At 41.5% G+C, this 9,874-nt stretch overlaps 1 long non-coding RNA gene across 1 annotated transcript; it reads left to right on the plus strand.

Moving 5' to 3' along the window:
* Positions 1-2,083: 2,083 nt before the first annotated feature.
* Positions 2,084-6,737, plus strand: LOC119893937. The gene is made up of 2 exons (XR_005442851.1): positions 2,084-2,626; positions 5,590-6,737. It is a non-coding gene; the product is annotated as an uncharacterized LOC119893937 (long non-coding RNA).
* The last annotated feature ends 3,137 nt before the right edge of the window (positions 6,738-9,874 follow it).

A 9,874-nucleotide genomic window follows, 5' to 3' on the forward strand; every position in this document is an offset into this window, starting at 1 on the left:
CGGTGATCAGCTAAAAATAAGTGTTAGATCTGAACATTTATCAAAACACTGTTTTTCCTTGATTCTGTTACCTAGTAGTAGAGTATGGTCTACACCTGCTCTTTTATGAAAAGCGCTCAGAGATAACTGTTGTTGTGATTTGGTGCTATATAAATAAAACGGAATTGAATTGAATGGAACATTTAGCACCACCTTTGTTAAGCCGTTTCCTCACATTTGTGAAGGCCTGCCACTGTGCCGAGACCTCCACTGTGTAGTCGGGGAAAATGGAAGCGGCCCTCCAAATCGTTCAGCTTAGCTCTGAGGAGACCGTTAGCCACCTGTAACTCGTTGTTTCCAATGCTGTCTTGCGGCTGTCGTTAGCTGACATCACTTCATCAAAGTCATCAAAGCAGCGCACGGTTTCATGGTTTTTCTTCTGAAGTGATGATAGCGTCATTTCAATTGTGTCAAGGCAGCCCTCCAAAGATTTCTTTAAGCCATCCATGAGTGAGGTGATTTTCACGAGGTCAGCCCAATGGCCAACGATACCCGCTAGTATAGCATCGTTGCTAGCCGCTGATGAACTCGTCTGGGATGTATCTCTCTGACTCACAAAAAAGTTTTTACACTTCGGAATGGAAAAACTTTTTCCGAATAAGTTCTGACGTAGCGAACTTGTAACTCACATCTGATCAGCTGTTTCTGCTGTCAGCGTATTGCCCGGTTGTGCAGAGTTCTTCATACGTGCTGAGAATTTCATGCAGGTAGCCTTCATCATCTGTTCTGCCGAATTATGCATTCACCTCTTAAAGGTCCTGTTCAGATCCTTTGCTCTGCATACTGATCAAACAGGCTTATCACCGCATATTTTTTGCCGAATCTCAATGAATTCTTCTACTGAGTGTAATAAAATATTAACAACTAAACGTTCATAAAATAGTGTATATACTTAGAATCATTTATCCCCACTGATGAACCCCACAAAGGATATAGATATATATATATATATATATATATATATATATATATATAGAGTTTAAAAGCATTATTTGGATTTGCATGCAATTCTCGGGAGGGAGTTATGCAAAACTTGGCATAAAACACCAGATATTCCCATAACGTATGGAGACATGGCTGGTAGCAGTTTGCCCGCTTGAAACACATTTCTGAGGACCTCTCTCCACTTTTCAAAGATGACTTGCCATCAGGTTCAAGCAATTGGTTTTGTTTCTGGTTTGGAACCCATACGTCTTGTTTATTACTGACGTATGCTGTAGCCTTGTTTATTTGCTCCAAACCAGCTAATATATATTGCAATATCTTTTTTTATTTCTTTTTTGCGACATTTCAAAAGTACACTTAAAATTTGCATGACAACTGGATGGAAACATGGCTGGGAAAATGAGGGTCGCCGGTTCTAATCCAGCTGGGATCAGAGTTGTGGAGCGTGGACTGGTAGCTGGTGAGGTGCCAGTTCACCTCCTGGGCACTTCCGTAGGAGGCCTTGAGCAAGCTCCTGAACCCCCAAATGCTCGGGGCGCCGTACTGACTGGCAGCCCCCTCACTCTGACATCTCTCTGTGTGTTGCTATGGGTTGTGTTTGTGCATGTGCATGTGTGTGTCTTTCAGACCTGTGTGTATACTAACATAATAACAGAGTGAAAACATTGAGTTTCCTCTCTGGGGATTAAATAAAGTATATCTTCTTCTTCTTGTGCTTTCTCCTCCTATCACTTCCTGCAGGTGTTTCTGGCTGTGGAGCTATGGAGTCTGGATCTGTGGTTGCGAGTCACCTGCTGCCCCCATGTTCCTGCTCAACACCCTCTGCTTTCTGCTCTCTCTTTGTGGCTATCTCTCTGTCTCTCTGTCTCTCTCTCTGTCTCTGTCACCCCCAACCAGTCGAGGCAGATGGCCGCCCACCCTGAGCCATGGTTCTGCTCAAGGTTTCTGCCTCTTAAAAAGAAGTTTTTCCTTGCCTCTGTCGCCTAGTGCTGCTCTTGGTGGGAATTGTTGGGCTTCTGTAAATAACATCACAGTACGGTCTAGACCTCTTTTATGAAAAGCACTATGAGATAACTGTTGTTGTGATTTATAGAAATAAAATTGAATTGAAAATTGAATTGAATTATAATGAGGAGATATTTTGCGTTCTCCCCACAGAAATCACCCACTTTCAAGCCCAGGAAAATGTGTTACTACATGGAGACATCTCACTAATCATCACTCACAGAATTGTCTCGGGTTACGTATGTTCTCCATGCTAAGCACATCTAGCTCCTCAGAGCCAGATCGTGCAAGCCTCTCCGGACTCATACCTTGAGTGGGAGAAGCTGAGAAACGGGCTCCCGATCGGGGACGTGGGGAGGAGGATTCCGTGGACGAGGACCGGAAAAAGGCCTCAGACGTCCCGGCACCCTCGGCGATCTTGCGTTGTGATCCCCAGGATCGGAGCCGCTGCGACGCCTCAGCAACTGCGGGGCCTGAGCCACGGGGGGAGCGCATCTGACCATCCTCTAGGAAGAGAGCCACTCGAGACCTCAGCATCCTCAGGGGCAGGGCCTCGCAATGGTCGCAGGCAGCCCGCTCGAGAGCTGCCTGGGCGTGCGACATCCCCAGGCATGAGACACACATTCCATGGGTTCAGGTAAGATGATGGAGCTTCCAAACATAGCCAGAGTGCCTGCTGAATAGAAAGAAGCTATTGTGTCCTATGTGCTGGTGTGCTTATATACCCCTCAGGTTACGCCGTCACACACTACCGTTCTAGCAACACCAATAGGATTGGAGTAGTTTCATTCATAGTTCAGCCCTGCCACGCCCAGAGGCGTTCCCATAGTGTCGTCACCGACGCAGTTCGAGTTCCCTTGAAGGGGAACAACATTGATAGTGTGACAAACAGTAGTGGTAGTGAGCTACTACAGTCACTGTCAGGCAGCAAACCCCACTCTCAGACCACAACCAAATAAACGTGTTTCTGAAAATTCCAGACAACCCTAGAAACAAGCCGGATCCGGACTTGGGTCTGACAATTAGTGACCAAACAAACTGAAAATGTGAAATCCCCTCTTGTATTTTCTATTTGGATTCCAAAGTAGACAATGTAATACAAAATAGTACATAATATTGTATACACTACAATAAAAAGCAATTAGTTTGAAGTCAATATTTACACTTCCAGGGGTTTTACAATAAAATGACCAAATACTTAGGATTCAGAGATTTAAAGAAAACATATTATCCTTACGCACTGAGCTACTGCTGCCCCAAAAAGACTACAGGAAAGGGAAGAAATTGAGTTAGTAACATGCATTAATGGGATGAGGTTGCGTAGAGAGGGAGAGAAAGAAGAGGAGAGAGGAGCTCAGTGCATCATGGGAAATCCCCCGGCAGTCTAGGCCTATAGCAGCATAACTAAGGGATGGTTCAGGACTCGCCTGCACCAGCCCTAACTATAGGCTTTATCAAAGAGGAAAGTCTTAAGCCTACTCTTAAATGTGGAGATGGTGTCTGCCTCCTGAACCCAAACTGGAACCTGGTTCCGCAGGAGAGGAGCTTGATAGCTGAACGCTCTGGCTCCCATTGTACCTTTGGAGACTCTAGGAGCCACAAGTAACCCTGCATTCTGGGAGCGCTCTGGTGGGGTAGTAAGGTACTATGAACTCTTTAAGATAAGATGGTGCCTGACCGTTAAGAGCTTTGAAGGTAAGAAGAATGATTTTAAATTCTATTCTGGATTTTACTGGAAGCCAATGCAGAGAAGCTAAGAAAGGAGAAATGTGATCTCTTTTCCTGGTTCCTGTCGGAACACGTGCTGCAGAGTCTTAATGGACTTTTTGAGCAGCCTGATAATAGGGAATTGCAGTAATCCAGCCTAGAAGTAACAAATGCATGGACTAGTTTTTCTGCAACATTTTTAGACAGGATGTTCCTGATTTTCGCAATATTACGTAGGTGAAAAAAGGCGGTCCTTGAAATTTGCTTAATGTGAGACTTAAACGACATGTCCTGATCAAAGATAACTCCAAGATTCCTCACAGTGTTGCTGGAGGCCAGGGCGATCCATCAAGGGAAACTATATCTTTAGATAATGCGTCACGGAGGTGCTTAGGCCCCAGAACAATAACTTCAGTTTTAAAAGCCATCACCACCCCTTGGTACTTGAAAAATCTGGAAGTTTGAGGACATGTAGGTATTCCGTGTTCCTGATTCAAGATTTGAACACTCTGATGATGTGAAGACTCCCTTCCAGTAGCCTACTTCAAAACGCTCTTCACTGACAAGATGTAACATATTGCAGAACATACCAATCTGTACTCTGTGCAGGAGTTGGGGGATCTGATCAAAGCTAGCCCCGAAGAGGTTGACTATTTCCTGGCAGTACTACCTGTCATAGGTGTTTTCAACTTTCCAGCCATGACTACTGGCACCGCCAGTCACGTTTCAAGATGTCAAGAGATTCAAGCTGTTATACCAGATTATTAATTTTACTGATAATCAGCAGGAAAAAGACAGTCCAGACCAGATTTAGAAAGATGGCTCTTCATGGTTAAACTATGCATTTTAATACCAACAAACTTTAGAAAACATCATATAAAATGCTAAGTTTTTGCAGAAATAAATCTGTTTTACAGTCAACAGCAGAGAAGGCAACTTCAGCACTTCATCCCTTATTGCGTATCAAGGGTTTATAGGAGAGTTCATACAAAACAGTATTCACTACACAGTAACTTCATTGATTATTGAACAACATTTTAAATATTAGCAACAAGCCATACACTAAATCAAGTAAATACTGTATTTCTGTTCTTAGCACCAGAATGGTGCCAAAAACATTTTTTGCTGTTACACCACCACACAGATGAACAATCTGCAGTGATCTAACACGACATTGATACGTTGTCTCAGTATCTAAGTCTGTCTGTTAAGGATAAAGTGCTGAAGTTGCCTTCTCTGCTGTTGACTGTTATTTTATATGATGTTTTCTAAAGTTTATTGGTATTAAAATGCATATTTAAGTATTACCATGAGGATCCATCTCAACCGTTTGGTAGAGCTGTATATCAGAAAAACTACTGGGACTGTAAAAATTTTTTTTTGGATTATTGTTGTTAGTGCCCTAATGAAATAAAAAATGTAAAAAAAAATTTTTTCCATACTTTTTTCTTGGTGAGGACTTTAAAGGGTGTGTCCCCTCTAATGTTGAAACAAAACCTAAGCCCTTGAATAAATTGTCGGATTGCAGGACACCTGTGTTGTGCTGTGAGTTGTTTCTTAATGTCTTACCATTATACAAAATAATTCCTATTTATTAACATTTCTTCTTTAATGGCCATGGTATTAAGTATTTAAAATGTGGGTCAAATGTGTTATAAGGAACTTATAACCAAACTAAACACGCAATTTGTAATGTGTCAATTATTCAATTATAAACAAGCATTACAGAAAAAATAAAGATGAAGAAAAACTTTAAAAATCCTGCTCTTTTCATCTCCTCCGTGGTCGTGCAGAGATGGAGGAGCAGCAGCTGACAGGTCTGCCTCACTTCATTATGACAGCACATGTAGAAGAAGAGCAACTAATGACAGTACCCTCTCCCTCTATCATCAGGTCACATCTGACAAGTTGCTCCTGTCAAAGCTTTTGTGCTGTTTGAATGTCGGAGAAGAATTCTCTGCCCTGACTGAAGCGAGGCCTCCCGCTGTCCACACAGCTACTCAGCATGTTATGATGGACTGATCTATCTCTCTCTCTCTGTCTTCTTCCTCCCATTGTAACACTGTACAGCGCTCAGCAGAGACATGAAATATACAGTAGGTATGGACTATATTGGTGTTTTTGTATGTTTAACAATATCCAGATGTGGAGTCTATAATAATGCTCATTTCATTCTTCACTTAAAGACTTGTGGGCTTTTAAACATAGGACTTCCACTCATATCTGACAGAGAACTCTTGTGACCACACCCAGCAGTGATGCATTACTGGCACACTTTAAACATCACTGCAGCAAGATGAGAAGGTCAAAAAAAATCTTGAGTTCAAAACAAGAGTTTCAGCTCCTGTTGAAGGAAAAGGGCAGCTTTACAACAAAACCAACAATGTGTTAGTCCATCATTTTGTAGAGGCTCAGTCATTCCATAAAACAGTTGGTCAATGTACTGTGCAATACATTGCACTGTTGGATACAGTCATTGTTGTTTGGGTCTGCCCGTGGTGTCTGCTGACGAGAAGAAAAATGTCAAAATGTCACCAGCTGTATGTATGTAAGTTACTGTCAGCATAAAGCTGCAATGCTTGCAGAATATTTGACGCCTGGTCCACAGAGGGGTATTTCGTATCAAAACTTTGCACCCCAATTCTTCCTCCCTCAGTACATTTTCTCATCAATTTTGTAATTGACAGAACACAGAATTCTGCTGCCTATTTCATGTAGTCAGTATGACAGCAACAGAGCAAAGTATAAACAAGACAATCAACAATAAATAAATGCAATCTTTGTCCACTCTGAAGCTGAGCTATTCATCTTTCCCTGAGATTGTTTTATAACAATGCACCTTGATCATTCTCCTGGAAAAGAGCAGCTTTGTCCTTGCAGAAAGAGAAGCAGTCACAATAAACTCACAGTAACAAACCAGTTGTCCACCTCCAATAGAACTGTTATGTCTATTGCTTTATGTCCTGATGTGAAATGTGTGCAACTGTGACACAAGAATTTCTCCCCGGGAATCAATAAAGTATAAAGATTTCTGATTCTGATTCTGTCTGTGCTCTGGCCGTCAACCTTACTTTCAAGAGACATTTTGGTGTCAGTATGACAGTTCTGTATGTTGAAGTTAGGCAGTTAGATATGAAAGTATTTTTTACCAGGGAAAACATGGAAGCAAGAGAAAAACCACGGCAAAACCGCTTTAGAGAAGAAGAACCAATGCTGATTTTAAAATTGTTAGAAAAAAAGATTTTACATAGATTTAAGATGTAACGTACATAAAAGGTCTTTTTATTGCAAGCAAAAATATATTTTGAGAACATATTTCTCGCACTGTGATCACAGGAATCAAGTTTGTAATTAAAAACAAGCAGGTCTTTTTGTTAATCTGTCCTCTTTGTCAAAAACTTTTCCTTACGAGTCAGAAAGTTTTGCAAGTTATTAAGTTCTGCAAGGTAAAAATCTCTGCGAGTCAAAAATGGTTGGGATAAGAGTTTCTATTTGTGGGGTGAACTGACCAAGCATGGCCACGCGCACAATCCCCTTGCTCCTGGCAAGCACTTCAATCTACTGGAGATGGAGTTGTGTGTACAGGTTGGATGGAGGTAAATTGACCTTCTGTAGCTAATTTTAATTGAAATCTTCTTAAATGTAGTATGGCATGATTTAATGATTATTTATATTTACCTCGTTTTTAAAGAATGACATGTATAGCTAGCTGTCTTGGCATGAAGCTTGACTGGCACTCAAAGTGTCGGTGGAAGGCTCGTACCAATTGTTATGGCAGAAAATTGTCTCCTCTTACATTTAATCTTTTATGTTTGATCTTTTAATATTATTATTATTATTATTATTATTACTGTTCTCGTTATGGCTTACAGATATTAGTATTGTGTTTTTATCCTTAACCTTTCCTCTCCTATACTCCTTATGTTAGTCTGTCCACATTTACTAGGGTTTAGGACAGAGCTGTGAGGTTGTTGGTGTTTTCCTCTCTTGTTGTTCCTCTCTTCTCCTGGAATGTTCATTCAAGGCAGAGAGAGGATCTCTGTTCCCCAAAACATAGAAACCTAGACTGCGTAAATGATGATGCATCCCTTTGCTTGGGGCCAGACGCCAGATGAGGCCGCGGTGCATCCCAGAAGTGTCCCAGAAGCAGCTCTCTGCTCCGCAGAGAATAGGTAGCAGGTCTATTTTTTTCCGCTAGCCGCGTCAAGCACCATAGAGCAGATTGAACCAGACAGGAAGTCAGACACAAGACGGCATAGAGAATTCGGTCAATTTTCAAAATAAAACACCCTGGAGACTCCCGATTGTAAAACAACAATAAACATTTAACTACTTAGCCTATTAATTCATAGTAGATGCACAAAATGCAAAGCAACTGATTACCAAATCAAAAAAATCTAAACATCAGCAAAATCATGCAGGCAAAATGCTCTGATTTTTAAATGCTCCTTGTGGGAAATGCAGCCTGAAGTTGACAGAATGAAACAGAGTCACATAGAGCTGTAAAGAAGGTAGTAGAAGAACAAAAATGACAAGTTAATGACAAATTAATAACATCACCCTGTTACGATCCTGTCCTGAGTTTCTCTGAGTTTATTGTTTGGTCACTTCAGTATCTATTATTTAGTTTGTGTTTTGGTTCCATGTCTTTGTTCCTAGTCCTGTGCCTTAGTTCATGCCTTAGTGTTTACTTCTGGTCTGTAAACTTCTGCTCTAAGTTCTGTTTTATCCCAGCCTCAGTCTGTTTTCCTTGTTGGTTGTAGTTATTGGCGATCTGTCTGTTGTGTCGGTTGGTTTCTAAGTTATATGTTTCTTGTATATTATATGTTTAGTGTTCAGTAACTTGTTATGTCTGTTCCCTCTCAGTAATCTGCCTGCCAGTCTCTCTGAGGCTAATGAGACAGGCAGAGAGACAGCGGGGAAATGCTGTCTCTCTGCCTGTCTCATTAGCCTCATCTCTGTCCCCTGTGTTGCTCCCGCCCTGCTCGTTAGTCCTTGTGTATATATGCTTGCTTGTTTCCTTCAGTCCTTGTGCAGTCATTTATGTAGTGTTACAGTGTGTTGTAGTGGTTGTAGCCTGCTCTGTCTCATCTTGCTTGTTCCTTGCCTGTTCCCTGTCAGTTCTTTGGATTTAGGATTGTACACCTGTTTCTGGATTTTTCTGTTGGATCACCTTGTTTGCTTGAACTGTGTTATATTGGATTCCCTGGACTCAGCCTCTATGTTGTAAGTATGCTCGCCTTTTGTTTGCATTAATAAATCACTGAACTGTACCAGTCTGTCTGCGTGTCTTACATTTGGGTCCACCAACCTGTTCTACACTACACCCACTGTAACAGACGAAGGCTGCACGCTCCACTGCTGACACACTTCTGAGACGCTTCCAGAGGACTTCGCCACAACACGAAAGCAAATCGCCACAACACAACTGCAAATCGCTAACTAAGAAGCAACTATCACACACACAAGTCAGAGGTTCCCAAATTTTTTTGCCAATATGCACTCAAAGACCCAATAAGGTGATGTAATGATTGTTGGAAAACTAGATAAATTGCAGTAATGTTCGTTTAACACCTAGGAGATTCCCATCTCCATAGTGTTTGCTCATGTTATGCTTAATGCATAGATACTGCATAGATCCTGTGTTCACTTAAGGATCTGATATCATGCAATATAAAAGCAAGGATGAGTCATTAGGAGGACACCTGCGACAGGCCACGTAACACTGAATGAGAACATGACATGTACACTATAACAGACTGTTGTATAAGACCAGTCTTTTTGAAAGGTACATTGCTATATACTCACGTTTAACATGTTAACCTTTGAAAGAATCATGATAATCATGTACATCAGCACATGTAAGAAGCCACTAGATGGCAGCAGACAATAAGAAATCCACCATCAAAGAGGGTGCGGTCAGCGAACACAAGTAGAATGCCCACCTGAAGGGTGGGGCCTGAGGTGAATATAAGGCGATGTTCGCTGACTGCGCATTCAGTTCCATCCTGTTGCATGCTAGGATGTCACTCAGGTTTTTCTGTCCTTTATTGGAATAAAAACTCTTTTTCACCAATTCTCCAGAGAAGACTATGAGTTCTTGACTACTTTGGTGAGCTACTCATTGGTGAGTATTTTTGACAAAATATCTTGTGGTGATGGTTATGATCGAGCCTTC

The sequence above is a fragment of the Micropterus salmoides genome, unplaced genomic scaffold, assembly GCF_014851395.1.
Source record: "Micropterus salmoides isolate LMB-PRFRI ecotype aquatic unplaced genomic scaffold, ASM1485139v1 Ms_hic_scaffold_8, whole genome shotgun sequence".
NCBI classification, from domain to species: domain Eukaryota; kingdom Metazoa; phylum Chordata; class Actinopteri; order Centrarchiformes; family Centrarchidae; genus Micropterus; species Micropterus salmoides.